This window comes from Athene noctua, chromosome 20 (genome assembly GCF_965140245.1).
Source record: "Athene noctua chromosome 20, bAthNoc1.hap1.1, whole genome shotgun sequence".
Lineage (NCBI taxonomy): Eukaryota > Metazoa > Chordata > Aves > Strigiformes > Strigidae > Athene > Athene noctua.
The window spans coordinates 5,471,707-5,491,292 of NC_134056.1; the positions used below are offsets into that span (position 1 = coordinate 5,471,707).

Genomic DNA, 19,586 nt, shown 5'->3' on the forward strand with positions numbered 1-19,586 from the left:
ACCCTGCCTTTGGCCATTCGGTGTCACCTGGTACACATGTCACTTCAGAGTCACTAACACACATGGTGCTTCTTGTTCAGAGGGGTCCCAAGGGAGATATGGGAAGCAAAGTTTCTTCTGTTGGAAGAAGAATAGATAGAGTTTCACTAGCTTTGCTGCTCATAGAGAAAGACTTTTTTTTTTTTTTTTTAATAAGACCTTGATGATATAGTTTGCTGTTTGATGATTTAACTAAGGTTATTATCTTATGCTCATTCAGTGGCATAGGCATTTTGTCAGTCTAAACTGGTCTCATAGTTTATCTTGCACTGTAAAATTCACAGGCATGGGATATATCTGACTGTATTTTGAAAAAATATGAGATTATGCAGTGAGCTACTCTAGTTTAACCTCAGCTGGATTAATGGATTCAACCTTCATGTATAGGCAAGATGTATGAATGAAGAAATACGAATTCTTTATTGCCTACAGACTTCATTCTCCACTGAACTTCTTGCACCAGCACACTTGCATTAGTTAAACACTGATTGTGTCATTTAAGCTTTTGCCTCTAAATTTATGAAGGTAAGGTAAATTCATAAGAGAGATTTATGGTGATTTGAGAATATCCTTGCTCAGAATTAGTAAATTTTGTGAAGCTGGCTCAATTGCGGCTGTACTGAAATAGATACAATTTTGTGTAAACAAAGTCTAAAATATTTTTTATTTATGTATTGGTTTTGTTCTGATAATTTCTAGTCCCTCGTGGATTCCAGCAGTTGTCAAAAGGATTTAATACTGGTTATATTGGTTTGGAAATGCCCATCTTTCACCAGAGACTATAGGAAAAACCTGTGGTGACTATGACTAGCATAGACCCCAACACCTAGCACTTACCCAGCCAAGTTTGGGGGAGATGAATCCCAGCCTTGGGCAGATTTCTGTCCTACTGGGAAGCTGTTAAAAGAGATTTTTAGATAATGTTTGATACTATAGTTGTGTGAAGCTGAACACATTGATTTAGCAAATGGCTTGCTGGATCTTTGGTTGAGGCAGAGCCAGGGAAGGCATTTCTTCACAGCCACCCTTGCTTTGACACTCCTGTTTCTCGCAGCGTTAAAGCAAACGTGCTGTTTGGCCATGGTGTTCACCCCCAGACTGTGTGACTCTCTGGAAGGGAAGCCAGGGCTATGAGAAGACCCCTTGCCTCTGAAAAAATCCCATCTCACATGCAAGTCACTGCTGTGAGAACCCAACGTACCACAAAAAGGATGCCTACAAGAGCTTACTTAATGTTAACCCTGATAGTGGTGGTGGGTCTGTGAGCTGGCAACGTTTTTATCTAATTTGCTGTTAGTTTCCAAAGATGAAACAGGCACTAGACTTTTTAAAGTTGAATTTCTTTGCTTTCTCTTGTGCTGATCAGTCCAGGGAGGGCAAGGTATTGAATTCCATCAGCCTGATGCCAAATCATTGGCTGAAAGGTAAAAACACTGATTAAAAAAAAATGTTTTCCTTTGCTGCTAGAACAAAGGCTACTTGAATTGTGAGCTGGTTGGCCTGGAATGGGGAATGCCAAGGAAAAACAAAACCCTTTGGAAAAAAGCAAGTATATCTGTCTTGTGGGGACAGCTCAGAGGAGCCAATGGAGGGCAGTGAAGGGTGGGTTGCTGTTAAAAGTTAAAAGTATCCAGATAAAAATGGCAGGGCAAGCAATTCCTTAAAAACCATACAAAGAGAGAATTTGGTTCTCATTACTGTCTGTGTGTATTTCCAGGTAGTCTTTAAACAAAGATGGTTTTGCTCCTGTCTGTCTCGGGTGAAAGCCTGTGTATAAATTCTTTAAACGTGCATTGGCAGCTCTTACTCTTCGGTTTTATCCTGAATTACAGCCTTGTTCATTAGACCTCAAATCTGAGGTGTACATTTCACTGTAATACTTGTAGGGCTCCCTGGAGACATCAGGTATACCGCAAGTGATACACAGGAGAACTTCTCTGAGCTTCCATTTGGCTGGCAGCCTGGGGACCGCCAAGGTCCGAGGGATCAAAACCATCATTCGGAGCAGACACTGGTGTAACCCACATCGTTGCCTGGGGTTGTCGGGATTGTTGTGGCTTTTTACTATGTGAGTAAGGAAAAACTGCTTACCTGGCAGTTGACCACAATTATCTGTGTTCAGGGTTACCACTCTAACACATATTTTACACTTTTTGTTCTGGCTGAAGTTAACATGATAGAGAAGGGAAGACTAAGGAAACATCTGAGGGATTATTTCTGGCAGCTGGGCAGATGAGTTTATAAATCCTGAGAGTCTCTGGCAAAAAGGTGTTAGTAACAACAAAAACAATGTTAGAAGGTTGCTGATGGCTTATGTCATTGTTTTGATATTTCTTAAGTTCTGTAAGTACTTAGGGCTGTTATAAATAAAAGCATCTGAGGTTACAGCCATTGGTCATCTAGTCTGTTGGAGATCCACTGGCAATATCCAAAAAAGTTTCCCCCATCAAGTGAAAGTATAACTGATTCTGCAGTCATTTCCAGTGTACATGTGCTGCTAAAATGGCAGTTCGATTGAGGTCCTGATCTGAATCTGGCATCCAACCTCATGCAAAACACCATTCTTAGCAACACTACCAGTGCTGTGGCTTGTCCTGAGGGCAGAGCTAACAGGCTGTGGGTTTTAGTATTACTATTATTTTCATTTGTTTTTATCAGTTAGTACTTCTCAGGTGAGGTACTTCACATCTAAAAGCTTCGGCAACATAGTGTACTAACTTTGAAATATTATCATAATGGTGAAAAAAAATCATGCTAGAACTATTAGTACTCAGAAGTATACATTTAATGAAATTGTTATTCAAAGCTCTTATACCCAGAAAAGTAACACTGGTTTGTGTTGATGTTGCACACTTTGATCTTAACCTTTGGGATGATAACAAAGCACAAGAACTGGCTCCTCCTGCAATCCTGTGCCCTTGAAGGAGTCATTCAGTTAAATTCCTTAATATTTTTGCAGCTGTGGTTGTGGTTTATTAACTGATGCTGTCTTCAAGAAGAGCTTGTGTCTGCAGCAGAGTTTTCATTACTCATCTGTCAATACTTGCAGAGTAAAACAAATGGGTCTGGGCGGAGAGGTTTCTGCTTTTCTGTGTAAATGGTTTCTTTTTCTCGATCCTTGCTATTTTACCAAAGGAGAGGGTAGAGAATAGTTTTGATGCAGTACTGGGTTATACTGTATTAGATAGGAAGGTCTGACTGGCTTTGTCTGTCAGGATTATTTTAGGCTATGATGTTTATGTTTTATGGAATGAACTAGAGGGAATTAAAAACATGTCTCTTTCCCAAACTATTCTCACTTGTACAGCTGTAAAATGCCCTTTATCCTGAATCATACCAGCTGAAGAATCTCCAGAATTTTGCAGTGGGTAAAATATGATTTTTGATCAGTTCAGCAATTTCCTTGTTGGGAGAAATCCAGTTGAGTTTTATTTGGTTTTGTTTTTACATAGTCCTCAAAGTAGAAAATCAGATAACCCAAAATTATTACATTGCTGTGTCTACTGATGCAAACTGCAAGTTTTGCAGTAATTGCCTTGGCTTCTGGGTGAAATGCAGGAGGCAACTTACCTGCCTGGATTTGGGGGTTTTTTTGCATGATAATTACAAATGAAGGGCACGTGTTATTTTGAAGCCCCTGCAGAACAGGGATATCTGCTCTGGGAGATGGAGATGCAAATGGATTTTGTGCTGGTACATAGTATGGGCAGGTGAATGGAATGAACTGCTTTTGTAGCAAATGAGCAGTCAATGCAAAATGCTCTGCTGGAACGGGACAGGGCTATAGCAAAAGCATGAGCTATAATAAGTAGGGGAGTAGGGGAGAAGGACTTGCAGAAACCAGGGTATTGACTCATTTGGCCACATGCTTCTCTTGAGTTTCATACTTGACTGTCACAAATATTGAACAGAATAGCAGCCAGGCTGGTGAGCAAGTGTGCTTAAGAGCCAAAGGTCAGTGCTGATGTCTTTCTGTGCATGTGTATTTTAGGAGAGATAGTGGAGTCCTTTCCTCCCTCCTTTTCTTGTTGTGCATTCTGGTTTCGTTTAGTTTTTATCCTAATTCAAAAAATCATGATGGGGCAAAACAACACACAGCAGTTCCCTCTGCAAGAAGATGTAAAGAACTAAGGCCCAGCCCAGTAAAGATGATTTATAACTTGAAGCCTTTCTTTGTACCTCTGTACCTTGGCTACGTGAAGTGTTGGCTGGTAAATTGGTGCCAGTTTCCTTAGCACAGACCTTCCTTTTGTCATGGAGTTGCTATCAGAGGTATTTTAAAGCCTGTCCTGTGGGAGACTGTTCTGTGTTACTGTGGCCTCTGGTGAGAGCAGAGGGAACCAAAATCCCTGCCAGACTGAGCTCTTGACTAGTTGCAAGCATGAGGACCTAGTTTGGAGATAAAAAATGATTAGTGGATAATTCCCCCAGAATGAATAATCTCAGCCTTAAAAGATGAATTGTAGATGGTTTTGGATGAGAGAGAGATCAGGTTTAAAATGTCATTCTTTCAGTAACCTGAATCTACTGACCTTACGTGGCACTGCAGAGATCATTTCGAGTAAGAGGGGAAGGAGAGGCTTGGTTGTGGTGCGTGGCCAGTGCGTTTGTCTGAAGCCAGAGCCCCCAGTGTTATATGTACCTGCTGGTTTGAAAGGTCTTTCACTCCCTAAGGTCAAGAAAAGCTTCCAAAATACAGAGGAGAGCCATTGTAAACTCCCCAAGTGAGAAGGATTAATACCTAATAAGACTTTTTAACTATTTTTAGATTGGTTACTCACCTTTACCCGTCTTTCACCTTTGCTAAGATAACAGTACATATGTGTTTGTCTAGCTTTGACTGGAAAGCTTGTAAAAAAACCAAGACTGAAACATAAAACCAAGTTAAGGACTATGTGAGCAAGCTATGTCAATAAAGACCATCATTTTCTGTAGCTGAGCAGCTTATCAAATTACTCCAGCGAGAGTCTCCTTACAAATGCTTTTGTATTTTTTATCTATTGACTCATCCATCTCAACACTCACAATAACATTTCAGTACTGTCTTATAAAGCCTATGATTGAAATGAGGCTGTTCTTGGGCTGGTTAATCAACAGATGCGATTAATACAATGATGTTTGTCTTGACACCCTGTCTCACTGTGGCGGCATTGTAAGCAGCATTGCTATGCGAGGAGATCTCTGCTTGAGGACTCACTGTACAGGCAGATCACTCAACGTTTGTATTCAGCGTAAAGTCAACACTGAAAGAGTTTCAGACCTCTCCTTAGCTGGCAAATGGTCTCACTGGTGCCACAAGTGATGTTAGCAAAAGGGAAAAATCGTAATCTGCACTTCTAATTTATTTAACAGTTTTATAAAATGCTCGGATTTTGTTCCATTAGAGAGCACCAGAAATGCAAAAGGAAAGCTCAGATGGATTTTCTTCTTGTGCGCGTCTGGGAAGGTGATGAAGGAAACATGATTTGGACTCAGATATTTATTCTTTTAGTAGAACAATGTCAGTCCCAGACCAGTGCTTCTCAGATGTGTTTTACCCTGGGAACTTGTATAAAACGTCTTCCCTTTCAGCTATTTCATTTTTAGCTGTATAGAGGGTGTAACCATTGTTTAAGGGAGTGTCGATGGCATGTAGCCAGTTGATATATAAACCCTATCATGAATTGTTTTAAAGAGAGTATGATTTTCTGTACCAAGATATATTGATGACTTTTTCTCAAAGCAGGAAGTACATGCTGACTGCAGCAGTTGCCAGAGCAGCTGTTCATTATGAGTAAGCCGTATGAAAAATCTTGTGAAAGCCTTAATATCAGTAGGAAGCAACATGAGCTTAAATGATCAGCACCAAAGTGTGGTTAAGCTGTATCAAGAACTGCTTTCATATTTTCACTTGCTTGGAATTTTATATTGGAAAAAGTTTCTGGTTCTTATGGCACCAAATCTCTAGGATAGTTTACAGAGAGGTATTAAACTTCAGGCTAGTCAATATTTGTAAAGGCTTGTTTGGACACTCCCCAGACTCTTGCTCCAGGGTACAAATTTATTTGATTTATTCTCATGTTGAGTTAATGTAGCAGTTTCTGTCTCTGTAAGTGGACATCTCAACCAGCTCTGTGGCTTCTAGCATCTCCTAGCGTTGTAGCACCAGTGTTACTTAGACAGGGTTTCTACCAAGGCCCGTATCAGACAGGGCACACACTTGAAATACAGTCATTGCCTTGTCCTGAGTTTTCTAATCAGTAGGTTGGGACTTTTATACTGTTGTCTGTCTCTGGTTTTAATTGCAGAGCTGACTTTTGTTGAGACTGATACATAGATTTTCATAGCTTTCCACCAAAAAATTTGTTTCGAATTAATGGACATTTCAGTAAATTTCTGTAGTTGACATTTTCTGGAAAAAGCAATTATTATTTTGGTCCCAAAACCTCTGATCAGTGCCAGCTGTGAGCAGCAGAGGAGGCACTGGGCTCTGGTGGGATCTTCCTGGGTATGGGTGTCTGTAGCAGAACTTCTGACCTTTGGCTCACAAAAAAAAGAGTGAGCAAGAAGTCCTGTGCTCCAAACGTGAACCTGTCTGACAGCTGAGTACGCAGAAATGAGCTGCTGAAGGGGAAAACCCTTTCACCTATAGCTGATGTGTTATACAAGGGAACCCAACGTAATAGTTTCCTAGCTCAGCCTTTGAGATACTTCCAATCCAAGTTCAGGTACTTCCTTCGTTCTATGTTTGAGCTCTGTGTTTGAATTGCTTTTCATTTTGTATTGTTCCTTGTTGCCTTTGATACCAGGATATGATTTTTTCTTTGTCACCTCTCACTGCCCTTTGTTTCTATTAGTTGACAATTTTTTTGAGGCACACGCTCATGTTGCTTGTAGCGCATTATGTTTAAGGGCCTGTGTCACAAGGTTTTGATCGAACGGGGTTGTCCTGGAGATGTATAGAGATGTGCCAGCAAACAGTAACACGTACGTCACAGCAAAGGAACATACACACAGCTTGCCCAAGCAGTGGAGCTTCTCTTGCTGCTGAATGGGGTTCTCAGGCCATGACTTGTGAGGGTGGTAGCAGTGGGAAATGTGGGATGTTCTGGCTTATTTTGAGAACAAGATTCAGTTTCCCTTGAGGCAATAATTTCATGAATCAAAAAGGAAAATGTGTAATGCTTAGTGTTTATCTAGAGCTTTACATTTTTAGAGCATTGTGCAAGCATTTATTCTGTACTTTTGACTTCATGATGGGTGGTGATGGAAAGTGCTGGCTATAGTGATGTGAGAACAGTGAGTACCACTTCTGCCTTTTTTTTCATTTACTGGTATGATTTAACTTGTTACTTTGGTCAGATGATCTCTACTTCTCCATAAGCGTCTGTGGGCTTTTCAGTTTATCACTGGAGCTGTATACCCTGTGAGTGGGTTGTTAGTTCCTGTTTTTAAGGCATTTGAGATCTCATTAGGTAGTGAGAGTGGTAGTGCTGTGTAGTGGTGGCATCTCTCCATTTGTGGGAAGATGCAGGTAACATTGTGTGCACAGAGCATGCCACCTAGAGGAACAGAGCGGGCCGGCAATGCTGGAGCCACGGTTTGCTGGCATAATTTAGGTGGCTGTGCAAATGCCTATGTTGAGATCTTCTCCAAGCAGTGCCCTTTGTGGCCCTGCCTCTAATACATTCACCAAGTCGAGTGTGAGGAGGTCCATGCACAGCTGGCTTTCCATCAACTCTTCTCAACAAAAGTTTCTCGACTTTTTACGTGAGACTACTGTCGATGATTTAGCCTCCTGGTTATGTAAAGCCTAATCTTTCATGGAGGCTCAAGAATCAGAAATTAAGTTGCAGATCTCACCTCATATTCTCCAGGAATTAGGGTGAGGAATCTAGTACAAGGTGTGATTTGATGGGCTAACTCTCTCCAAGCTCTGTGCTTTTTTTGGCTTGTATATTGCAATTTCTTTTGCGGGAGACTCATAAATTTCCCAGAAGATTATCCTAATTTCCAGAGTCTCAAAGTCTGAGTTGTAATTAAGCACTTAATTTGATGAGGGTTTTTAAATGTGTTGCTAGTCTACTGGCAGCTTGGGGAAATGCTTCCATCTTCAGCCCAGCTTCCCTTGTGTAGGTTCAAGCTCAGAAAGCTGGTATATATTTAGAACCAGCAGAATTGCAGCCTACTAGAGAGGCCTCAGAAAACTGCTCCGAATCTATGCTTTCTGGGTAGGTTAAAGCCAAATTTGAAAGAAGCCTGGCTTTTTTGAAGAAGTTGAAGTTAGGGTGATGGCAATTTTTCATTAACAAATGGGCAGTGGGAAATTTTAATAATACATTTTATTGCTTACAATTGCCTTGAGTTCCCCCATTGCCACAAATGACAGTAATCAATACATCCAACAGGGAAGCAAGTATTTTATTTCGTTGTCATCCAGAGACTCATGATCATCCAGAGAGTCAGGCAGTTGTGTTGTCTGATAAGCACATGGCTTAACCAGAGGGTATCACCTCTTTAGGACAGAAATTTCATTTTGATCCACATTAGTCCAATATGTGGTGTAATAAGATCATAACCAATGACTTGGGCTCACAGGATTTAATACGCAATAATGACTGATTAGAGGGTTTTTTCTTTTCTGCTATTTGAGGTTATGGCTTCTAGTTGCCTCTGATTGTTTGTATTTTCTGCTAAAGTTTCTCCTTGCTTTTTAAGTAAAACATCTTTTCTCCCCCTTCTCTCCTGTGTTTCAACTTTTATGCTTAAAACCTCAGGAGCAATCTTGAAGACTTTATTACATTGTGTCTTTGAATTGACCCCCATGTATTTTCATCGAGACATTAGGATGGCCTTCCCATTTCCTTCTATTCTCAGTTTAAATTTTCCTGTTATGGGAATACTAAAAAAAAAATAAAATTGAATTGCAATTAGTCATATGTTAAAACAACCAGACTAACGCCAGCAGGAAGAGCATCCTCTCGGTGTCAGTGTACGAGGCCGTGTGTCAGGATGCCATTTCGGCCATGTCCGGATCTCTTGCGTGTATTGACCGCTTATGCATTTAACAGACCTGTTCTGTGGCTGCCCCTGTGTCTTTCTGCTTAACATGTGCCCCTTTTTGCTGATAACTTTATGGCCTCCAGGCTACTGACAGCTGTTGTCCACTTGCTGCTAATTAAGAAAGCAGCGTGAGGGTTGGGAATGTGGATTGGAGAGATTGAACCCCCCCTCTTCTCTGCAGCAAAGCATTTCAACCTGATTAGAAAGAGTCTGACTGACGACTGATCAGCCTCTTTTTTCCTTCTGTGTCTGTTGAGCCTCTCTGTAGATAGCCTGTTTGCTATCAAAACTCACATGTTAGGCGCTCTCTGTGTCTCTGTATTTTTTAGATCCTGTAACAATAAGCAATGTCAGAACAGATTTGCCATTGAAAAGATGGGCACGTGTGAAATTTAAGCCACTATAAAGCCACGTATTTAACATGCAAAGCGTTGTGTACATCTGTGCTCTTATTCAGAAATTCAAATGTAGGTTGTATTTTTTAAATAAAATGACACATTGAAAATTTAGAGCGAGCTATAAGAATCAAGATAATTATAAACCAACAGCACTTAAGTGGATGGACTGATGATTTCAGAGATTTTCCTTCTCTGTTTAAGGATTTTTCTTGTTTGTTTTGTGTCCTTGCCTGCTTTCCTTGTTTTGGTTTTCCTTGTTTTGCATCAGGTCCCAGTGGGTGACCTTTTGTGTGATACAGCTACGCTGTGATTTTTATGATCCAGCAAGAGAATGGGCTTGAACTCTGGAATTCCCTTTCTGGCCTGTGCTTCTGTGGAGGTAAAATGATAGACTGAGGTTAAGATAATGCAAGATTGTTGTGTTAATATACAACCAGAAGATGTGAATTCAAGTGAGAGTGATGGTAATTGGGTAGAAGAAGCCTCCTCCTGTAACACTGATGCTCTCTGGAGCTGTTTACCCCCAGGAATATTATGACTCTCTGTATTTGAGATTAGACCTCCAAAATTCAATCTGAATTCTTATCTGCAATAAGTGGGCTCTGTATAGCCCCTAGCATGCTTTGAAAGCAGTGTCATTTGCTCTCATATCTGGAATATAATTTCTTCCTGTTGTGATTTTTCACATACTTGGTTATTACCTTTTACCTTGGAGATGACTGTTTCTTGATACAGTAATTCAGCACAATCAGAGCTTCTCTTTAAAAGCACTATGTATATATAGGAGTAAAATGTTTAAATAAATAATAAAAAAAAATATCACTGCCAGACTTGGCTCCTTAGGAGTGTGAAAATCCTTTAACAAACCATGTCTACCACAGTGTAATTGAACAGTAGGAACATGTCTAGGGAGAGGAGGACATACTTTTGACTGTATTTACTGGTGTTCACCTTGTATGCTCATCGTTTTGCCGCATGATCACTTTCCAAAAGAAGCCTTGGAGCATTTGACTTCAGCTTTTCAAATAAAGGAGTGTTTTATATTTGTTGGAAGTTGAACAAGAGCTGCTCTACCAGTCAGTGTTATCGTATATTCAGCTAAACACTTTCAATACTAAAATGGTAGGAAATGCAAACTGTGGCATGCTTATAACCAGCTGAACTAGGCAGACTTTTTGGGATATGGGTGGTTTGGGGTGTGAAAGTGCTATAATGTCCTTGGGCAGCTTTCTGTTTTTGCATGAAGAGAGCAGATGCTGACATGGTGCAAATAGAAGAGAAATCCTATCACTAGATTGGCTCTGAGTCCCCAAGCTGTAGTCTGTAAATAAAGTGATTTATGGGTATTATAGATGAAAACAGCGTTTCTTTTTTTCCTCCAAGCAAAATATTATTTCCAAATAGTTCATCTCATTATTGGGCTCTGGTTAGGCTAGTAATTTTATAAAATAAGCGTGGTAGACTTAATGTTAGAAAATTAATGGGATGATTTCTCTACTATTAAGAATGTGGAGACTCCAAATCCCTGTCTATCTTGCTGTGGGAGGCAATTAAGAATATGAGGGAGTGGCTTCTTGGTTTGAAATGTTGGAAGTGACTGTAAGCATTCATACTGTTACATCTGGAGAGCTTGTTAGGGATGGTGAGGTTGGTTATACTGGGTCATTTGCTGTGAGTATTGGTCATTTCTTTCACAGTAGCCTGATTATTGCTTGGACAGCTTTGCCAAACTGTTTACTATCTGCTGCCTGTTGACTGACAGTGTGTTTCAAGCCGATTATAGGAATATTATGTGGCTTCAGGATCACGGTTAGTCCGTTTTGTCCTTCAGTGCCACTCACGGTGACTTCGAGAATTGAGCTTCTGTCATCCAGGTAGGTCCTCCGCCAATATTGACACGTTTTTGCATCTGTTCTGCATTAGCTTTTCATGTGACTGATGGCAAGTGTCACTTGCTCTGAATCCCCACCTCTTACCCATTTGTGTCATGAATTTCTGGCTGTGTAAAATGAAAAACCATCACACAGCTATTTCAGAGGCAGAGAGATGGCAGTTTTGACATTAAAGGGCAAAAGAAACATTCTGCAAATTCCTGTGTAAAAACTAGATGCCTGTTTGGTGCTAGGTTAGGCTTTGTTTAGACTATTGTCTAAATGTAAGCCTAGAGCTTTGCTGCTAGGCCTACAGTTGACTTCCCTTCCACTGGGTTGTGAATGACAAAGTATTTCAGTGGAGCTGGCACTTCTTTGTTGGGTTGTTTTGCAAATGCAGACCTGATTCTTAACAGGAGAGCACAAAACAGGAATTTCTGCTTTACAATGGAAAATGTTTGGTTTATGTTGTTGGAGGAACAGGTTTAGTTCCTCTGCTTTCCTGATTCCTTATACTACCACAGGAGTGGCCTTTAAATAAATAAAAATGACAAATTAAAATCACTCCTACTAACCTGGAAAAAAGAAATGTACGCAAACAATTTTGAGAACAGGCTGCTGGATTGTAGGCAGAGTAACTACAAGAAAAATCTCCTTGGAGGTTTGCCATCTACTTCTGTTTGACAAAGCTAGACTTCATCTTTTTATCTCTGAGAAACAGCTTCCCATATACATGAGAATTATCCCTAAATATTGCCCTTTATTGCCAGTTCGGCTTCTAATTAGCTAAATCCACTTTGCAAGTGGACAGTCTTACTCCAAAGCAAAACTGTGTTTGGAGTTAATTGGGAATAATATGTGTGAATTTCCAACCTTCACCTGGATTTGGATTAACTTTCCTGGATGGAAAAGTCCTCTCCTTACAAAGTCTGACCTATAAGGTTCTTGTGGCTTTGAATGTTGGGACGTTTTATGATGATAAATACCAGTGTATTATAGTTTCAGGTGGTCTCCTGAGAAGTATAGAATCTTACAGCTGCCAGAAAAACAGCTCAGCTCTTCACCTTCTCTGTTCTCTGCTAACAAATGGCAAATTAATTTTCCTGTACTTGAAGTATTGAAATATTTTCTATACATTTTTAAATTCTCTTTTATAAGTGGTTTGAATCCCTGTTGAAAATGTCTTTTGTGAGGGGCATCTTTCAAAGTTTCCTTACAAGTGGGTTCAGTTTCATAATTTAACACTGTGACTGCTATATATAGTGTTGTTCTTCTAACAAATAACAGCAATTAAGCCATTATGGGTGTTTTGTACCTATGCCTTGTGTGTAATGACAGGAACTGACATGGAAATGGTATTGTTTAAAGTCATATAGACTGTAGGAGCCTTCTGCGGAGGAACTGGGGACTCTGGACACATTTTAATAAAGCAAGTTTTCTCAAACCAAATGCCTTTTCCAAGATTTGTTTGAGACATCTTCCGGTTTTGCACTCTTTGCAATAGATCCATAGCTGGTTTTCAGGTTAATGAAGAATGATGGCACAGTTAGTGTATTCAGACTTCCCTGACTGCAGAGTTCCCAAAAATGGAGCAGGAGAAATATCTTCCCTCTGTCATTCTTCTACAGAAATCAGCAGTTTAGACATAGATGTAGCTGAGAGTTTATTTGCTGAGTTTCAGAGTAGAGTTCATGAGTACACCGAGGAGAAAAAGGGCAGTATTTATTTGTTTGTTTGCAGAGGGAGGCAACTTGAATTTGTTGTCTAAATTTGTAAACAGGGTAGAAAGTTACTTCAAAACACACACTAAAACAAATGAAGTCCCAGCTCAGATTGGAAATCTCCTTGTGAAGTCGTGCAGGGCGTCGTGGGAGAGTGCTCCTTGTGGGGAGCAGATGTTTGCTGAGGTCCTGCAGTCAATGGCTGCAGTGTTCAACTCTTCTCAACCCCCTCTCACAACACGTGGATATTTCTGCTGAGCAGCTCCCTATCTCCTCCTCTTCCTTCTTTTTTTTTTTTTTTTTTTTTCCCTGCCACCCCCCCCCCCCCCCCCCCCCCCCCCCCCCCCGTGAGTTTTCAGATAGGAGTAGAGAAAAAGGTCTGTGGGACCACCAGTCTGCCCCCCCCCTTTTTTTTTTTTTTTTGGTTATTGCAGTCTCAGGCACATACACATAATCTCTTAGGCATAAGTATTTTTTTAGCTCATGTGATATTAGCTAGCAATTACAAAGCTATGGTTTTCAACTAGGCTGCCACAAAGCTTAGTACTACATGCTTCTTATACTGCAGAATAATAATAATAAACATCAATCATATGTACAAAGTCAATTCTTTGTTTGCAACATCATAGGTGGTTGTTTATTAGTTGAAAGATGGTTTACAGCATTTCTTGTTGCTTTACTGCAGTGTAATGGTTTTGACTCATTAGCTGAACTCAGCTGAAGACTCAGAATCTGACAGGAATGAAGCTTGTGCAGGGTGTTTGTGCATGACCAGCTGATAATAAGCACAGAAGGTCTGGGAGGTATTTACCCTTCTAATAATGGAACCAGAGGTATTTTTATAAACATCTCTTTATATCTTTCTGAACCCAACTGCTATGACATACTAAATCTGCTGCAGAAATCAGTAGGTTATTGAATGTTTTTCACAGTGAAAGAGCATAAAGTTAATCACACTGAAGCTCTGACAAAGCACCAGGCTTAGCCTGACCGAAGAGGCAGTGCTCTCTGGATGTGCTGGAGCGTAGCCTGACCCGACCCACAGCCCTCCCGGGCCTCCAGACACAGCGCTGCACATCTTGAGGCTTCGTGGAGCTGAAGTTTCTCGTTACAGACTACTTGATGTTTTCCAAACAGATCTCTTAAGCTCCTAAAGTATTGCTCCATGTACCACAAGTTGAAATTAGTATTGATTCACCTTGCAGGGCTGGATGGCAGGATCGCCACACAATCGCATATTGTGTTGCAGAGACTTAAATAACTTTGGCAGTTGTGGTTTTGCTGCTTTGTCAAAACCAAATTAAATATAAATACTGTACAAAACTATTTATTATTTATAGAATCCTAAGGTCTCTCTGCCACAGAATCTGGGCACTGGGTTTTAAAACAAGCTTTTTTTCAGGGAGTGGGTTGTAGTCTTTGAATGCATTAGTGTGGCACCCTGGTGTGACTCTTGGGCAAGATCTCACTTTGGAAACCTGATGCCATGATCGGCATAGGATGTGATATGATAAGGGAATGGGCTGTCAGTAAAAACCTCACTCAAGTAGCTGTTAATTCACCAAGATTTATTTGGTGATAAAAGAACTGTTTCAGCAGGATTGTAAAGAGATGCTGAGATAAGGTTCAACTTTGGTTTCGGTAAAATACAGTCTCAGCTTAGTTCCCTTTAGCTATCACCTTGGTGTTCTATCTTAGGGTTGAAGGTGTTTCTTCTTGAAATGCAGGCTGGCTTCCTGTATCAGGAAAGTGGAGGCTCATTGAAAAATAGAAACTGATTCTTAGTAAGGCACACTTCTGGTAATTTCCATTAAAGATAACAGTATCAGTTTAAATACAGATAGCCAGGGTGATGTAAGAAATAACGTTGCATGCCAGCAAAGAACTGAGCTTCAAATAAATCAGGCTCAGTTATCCCTTTGTTAAGCATGTTTCCAAACTTGTCGTTGCATTAGGCTATGTAACATTCTGAAATAGCTGGGGAATAGCTGCTTTCTCTTTAGCATTAAATTAACAAGTGCTTGTTTCCATGCTACTGAAGCCTCAAGTCTTGTTACAGATGGCATGGATTCCTTCAGATTCCCTTTGTGTTTCTACAGATCTGCTAAGGTTTGCTTCTGTAGAAGTTAATTCTTCTATGTATTTTTAATTTATTTTTTTAGTTTGTTTTAAGTCAGGATTTGCTGAGATCAGGGAGAATTCAGGTGTTTGTAGCAGTATGCCTTCTTGTAACCTGTTGTCTGTAGGTGCAGTGTAACCAGGAGATTTTAATTCAAGCAGGAGGAGAGAATAAAATAGAAAGTTGTCACAAATCATTGTTTACTGCTAAAGTAACTTTTAATGTTTATGTGCAGTAGAGTGAAAAGACAGACATCCCGGTTAGACTCCGTAAGCTACCTCATGTTTCCTGCCATGATGGTCTAGGGATGTGCTAATCCTAGAGCTAACAAAGACGTAGCTCCCTCCTGGGCTGTTCAGTTCAATTAACATCTCGGTTTCCCCTTGCTGGAGGCCCTGATGTTTCAAATTCTGCTTATAGAAGACTAAAATTTCCTACTGCCTGTAGGCAGGCAATAAAACTGGTGGTTTGGTTGCTGATCCTATCAGGTATAGAATAGGGTATGGAATTGAGGATATGGCCTGCAGCTTCTTAACCCTTTACGCAAGCAGCACAACAATAATGTAAAAGCAGCTTCTGACCTGATTACATCAGAAATTTCACACCTGCAGTGCTGCTGCATCACTTTGCACACATGCTCGTCTGTGTGTGTGGAGATAGAGAGCTGGCCCTTTGGGGCAACATTATAGTAGTACTTCAAAGTTTTGTGATTTGCATGGCCCTCCTGTGATGCCTTGTTTTATTGAGTAAGCAATATTAGGGAGGTTTACACTGCTATTGCAACGCCTCTAGGAGATAGTGCTGGCCTGGTTCCTGAAATTCATTTTTCTTTCTCTTGCAGAGATGTGAGCCCCCAGCATGGTGCACTGGAGTTGTGCAGACATGTTTAATCTTACTGAACCAAATATCTGCTTTTCAGCATCTGAGCCCTGAGGATACGGTGCTAGTCAGAACAGTGAGAAATGAGGCTTCCTTGCAGAGCAGTTAGCTCATCTCTTAACATGCATGGAAAAGAGCTTACATCACAGTCTCACCTGGACTGTTGCCCTTAATCTATGGCACTTGCTAAAGAAGGAAATAAAATTGAGCATGTTTAAGCAAATGCTTCCCATGTTTTGATCTTATTTCTTGTGCTCAGCTCAGATGAGTGTGGGCGGTGGCTTTTGGGCAGGGTATAAGGTTCCTCCCAAGCCTACTAGAAAAGAGGGGTTAGCTTTGCAATTCAGACTGAATGTGCAAAGAGTCTGTAATCAGAGGTCAAAAATAAAGATGACTATAATTAGTAATGTCCAAAGCAACTGGAAATTGTGTCAGGCAGATCTGAGCCAGCTTCTCTTTTTTTTCCATCGCCTAATGAATGAGAGAGCTGAACTTACTCTCCAAGGATGAAAGAGGGCTGAGTTTTTCCCATTCAGAATTGGTGCTGTGGGGCAGAGGCAAAGTCAAGACTCTCATTTACAACCTTGTTTTTCAGCTATTGAACCTGTACGCAGGTTGTGAGCAATTAGGCTTTTCCCTAAAGCATCTAAAATAATGCGTTTATGCTTGCTGTCCTGCAGAGTGCCAGTGACGACATTCTGTCACCTTGGAGATGGATAAACAGCTTCAGCAACATCGGGTTATAATCTTTCAGGTCTGAGTTTCAAAGCTGACAGCCGTATGACTGAAACCCAAGCCTAGCAAAGGTTTTTCAACATGGAAAGAGTCAAAATGTACTCGAGTAAAATAAGAGGAGGGGAGAAAGAGTTTTAAGTGGAGCTCAGTGACAAGGCTTTTTGCTTGGCCATGGCAGCAGTGTGAATGAAACGAATGAGCTTTGGCTCACTCGATCCTTACAGCCCTGAGTGACTCAGGTAGTGCGCATACATACTTGTGCCTTCAGGGCTTTATTTTTAGATGTCTGAATCACTGTCATGACTATATCCTCATAAAGCCGCTAGACAAGTGGGGATGCCCACGGACCCCATATTAAGTCATGTTTGGTGAACAGAGAAATTCAACAGATTCCCTCGCAACCGTTGCAATTCCAGTGTTCAGAGCTGTTTGCTGAAGTAATGCAGAGGCTATGCCTTGTAGCTGATTATTTTTTTTTTTCTTATTTAAAATTAAATGTTTAGTTAACAACCTTGGTGGTTTTTATGGGTAAAGCAGGGTGAGCATGGACCACAGTGATCATGTTGATGTTGGACGCTACTTGACTCTCTTGTTGTTTTAGTCTTGCTGGCACAGGGGGAGTCACAAGTCATGTTACCAACGTTGTAATCCCATTAGTTCTCTTGGGTTTGCAGGGCTGTGCAAAATCAGTACTTAAATGGGAAATTACCAGAGACTCACCAGATGCCACACAAAGCTTTGCTAGTGATTTGGTAAACAGCAGAATTCCTGCTTGTGAGTTGATAGGGGACCAATCTGCTGGTGCAGCTTGCTTTCAGATAAAACAGAGCAAAAGTCCTGTCTGCTGCTTATCAATAAATTACAGAATCCTTTTCAAAAAGAAGTCTCAAAGCCAGCTTTGGTGTGCTGGGGGAAGCTGAACTTGTGTAGCAAGTTCTACTCCCTTAAATCCCTCCTGGTTCAATTAATTGTAACCTTTTTTCCCTTTTTTTTTGTTTGTTTTATTTGTTTTCCCTTGTAAATCATTTGGGTGGCGTTGCAGTTTTCAGCAGCTAAAGGATTTCTGGTTTATGCGTCTGCATGCAAGCAGATTTCTCTTTTCTGAAATAATTCAGGCTAAAAGAGGACTAGGAGGGAGCCTGGTTAGATTCTCTGAGCTTGCTGCTTAGTCTGGTGCATCTTCTCTTCCTCGCAACCTGAAGATTTGCTTCCAGATATGAAGCTGGAAGGAAGAAGAGCTATAGTACTAAGTCACCATAAAATTAACGTTTTTGACTGACCCAATCCTTTTCTCTGCAGTCGGGAGGTGTGGCTGAATTGATAAGTTGCCCTCTCTGCCTCCCAATTCCCTTGCAGACACTGTGTTTTCCACGTGAGATTGCTGCAGCTGGAGATGCCTCATTCATGGTTGCTTAGAAAGAAAAAAAAAAAAAAATCAAAATAAAAATGTGCTCTCTGACAAATAAAAATGTTTTGCTTCCTCTGGAAGCCCCAGAGGGCGGCATAAAAAATAATGAAGGCTGTGAGTCAGTGAGCATTGCCTGGCCAGCTGAGAGGGAACTGAGCCTCCCTTTTCCATAGAAGTTTGTGTGCTGTCATTGCACATCATTAATGCTTGCTGGTTTATGCTCATTCACTGTAATGGTGCCAAAAAACAAAAAGGGCAGTTGGTCTTTCCGCTCCCCAAAGCTGGCTGCTTCGAAGGTGACGTTATGTTAAAGAAAAAGTTTCTTTAGCTCTCAAGAACGATTGTTTGATTCTTCAGTTGCCCTTCCTCCACCGTTTTCCTCTAAATCCTGGCTGCTCTCCTAGCAATTGAATTCCCTGGAGAGGGACTTGGAGCAGCTTACAAACAGCTCCACCTAAGGTACAAAGGTTAGGGTGGGCAAACTTCCTGATTGACACCAGACCCTCCCTTTTTTTTTTTTTTTTTTTTTCTTTCTGGATCCCCTACCGGGTCTTTTTTTGTTTCTGAATAAATTCTCTTTGCCATTACCCCCAGAGACTAAAGCAAAGTTGAGAAGAGTAAACTCATGGAGATGAAAGTGGTAGGTCTTGAGGCTTCTAGGTAGAGCACTTGGCTACCTAGAGCACTAGGTAGCGCACCCATGATGCAGCAGTGATATGCTTGTACGTGTAAAACAGATATTTTAATGCTGTTCTGTCACATTCTGTCTTTTCTGTATTTAGGATCCCAACTCATCCTTTTGAGAACATACAGCATTGCACAAGTGCTGCATATCAGCATTTTTAGTCTTCTAAACATCCCCAGGACTGCTGGAGAAAGAGGGCGTGAAATGTAGCAGAAGACTGCTGCATAATATGAGAGCTGTGTTACACACTGCAGGTGTGAAAGGGCCCAGAATGTATCTGGGGTTCTTCTCATCTGTTTCTTCAACCTTCCTTGAAAGCCTAGTACTTTCTCTCCATCCTCATAGCTACACACTGGCAGGCTTAAATCTTTTGTCGCAAGAAAGACGGAGATGGCCTCCACCACGAAATTATGAAAAATTATTTTTAGAAGTGCCCTTGCAGTAGCTTTCTGTTGCCCACAGCCCACTGGTGAGCTTCACATTGTGCCTCCTGCGTCGGCTCTGCCAGCTCTTCTGCGGAGGAACTCGGCTGTTGGGAGAGGCTGTTTGAGTTTCAGGTTAGAGCAACATTTCTGCAAAGCTCAAAGTCTTTGATTTTCTGTCAATCACTGTTATTTTAATGTTTGCATTACAGGTGAGCCCCAAACCTTTAGCCGGGGCAAAGGTCCCACAGATCTGTGTACTTACAG

The 19,586-nt window shown here is 41.0% G+C and overlaps 1 protein-coding gene across 7 annotated transcripts in view; it reads left to right on the forward strand.

Moving 5' to 3' along the window:
• The window catches only part of RAPGEF1 (Rap guanine nucleotide exchange factor 1), an 88,155-nt gene that overhangs the window by 9,381 nt on the left and 59,188 nt on the right, over positions 1-19,586 (forward strand). Inside the window, exon 1 of one of the 7 annotated variants that reach the window (XM_074924107.1) lies at positions 19,435-19,454. The exons of the other annotated variants lie outside the window; for them this stretch is intronic. The gene's annotated coding sequence lies outside the window, so the exon portion shown is untranslated. Of the gene's footprint in view, positions 1-19,434; positions 19,455-19,586 lie in introns of those variants that run through there. 7 annotated transcript variants of the gene reach the window in all.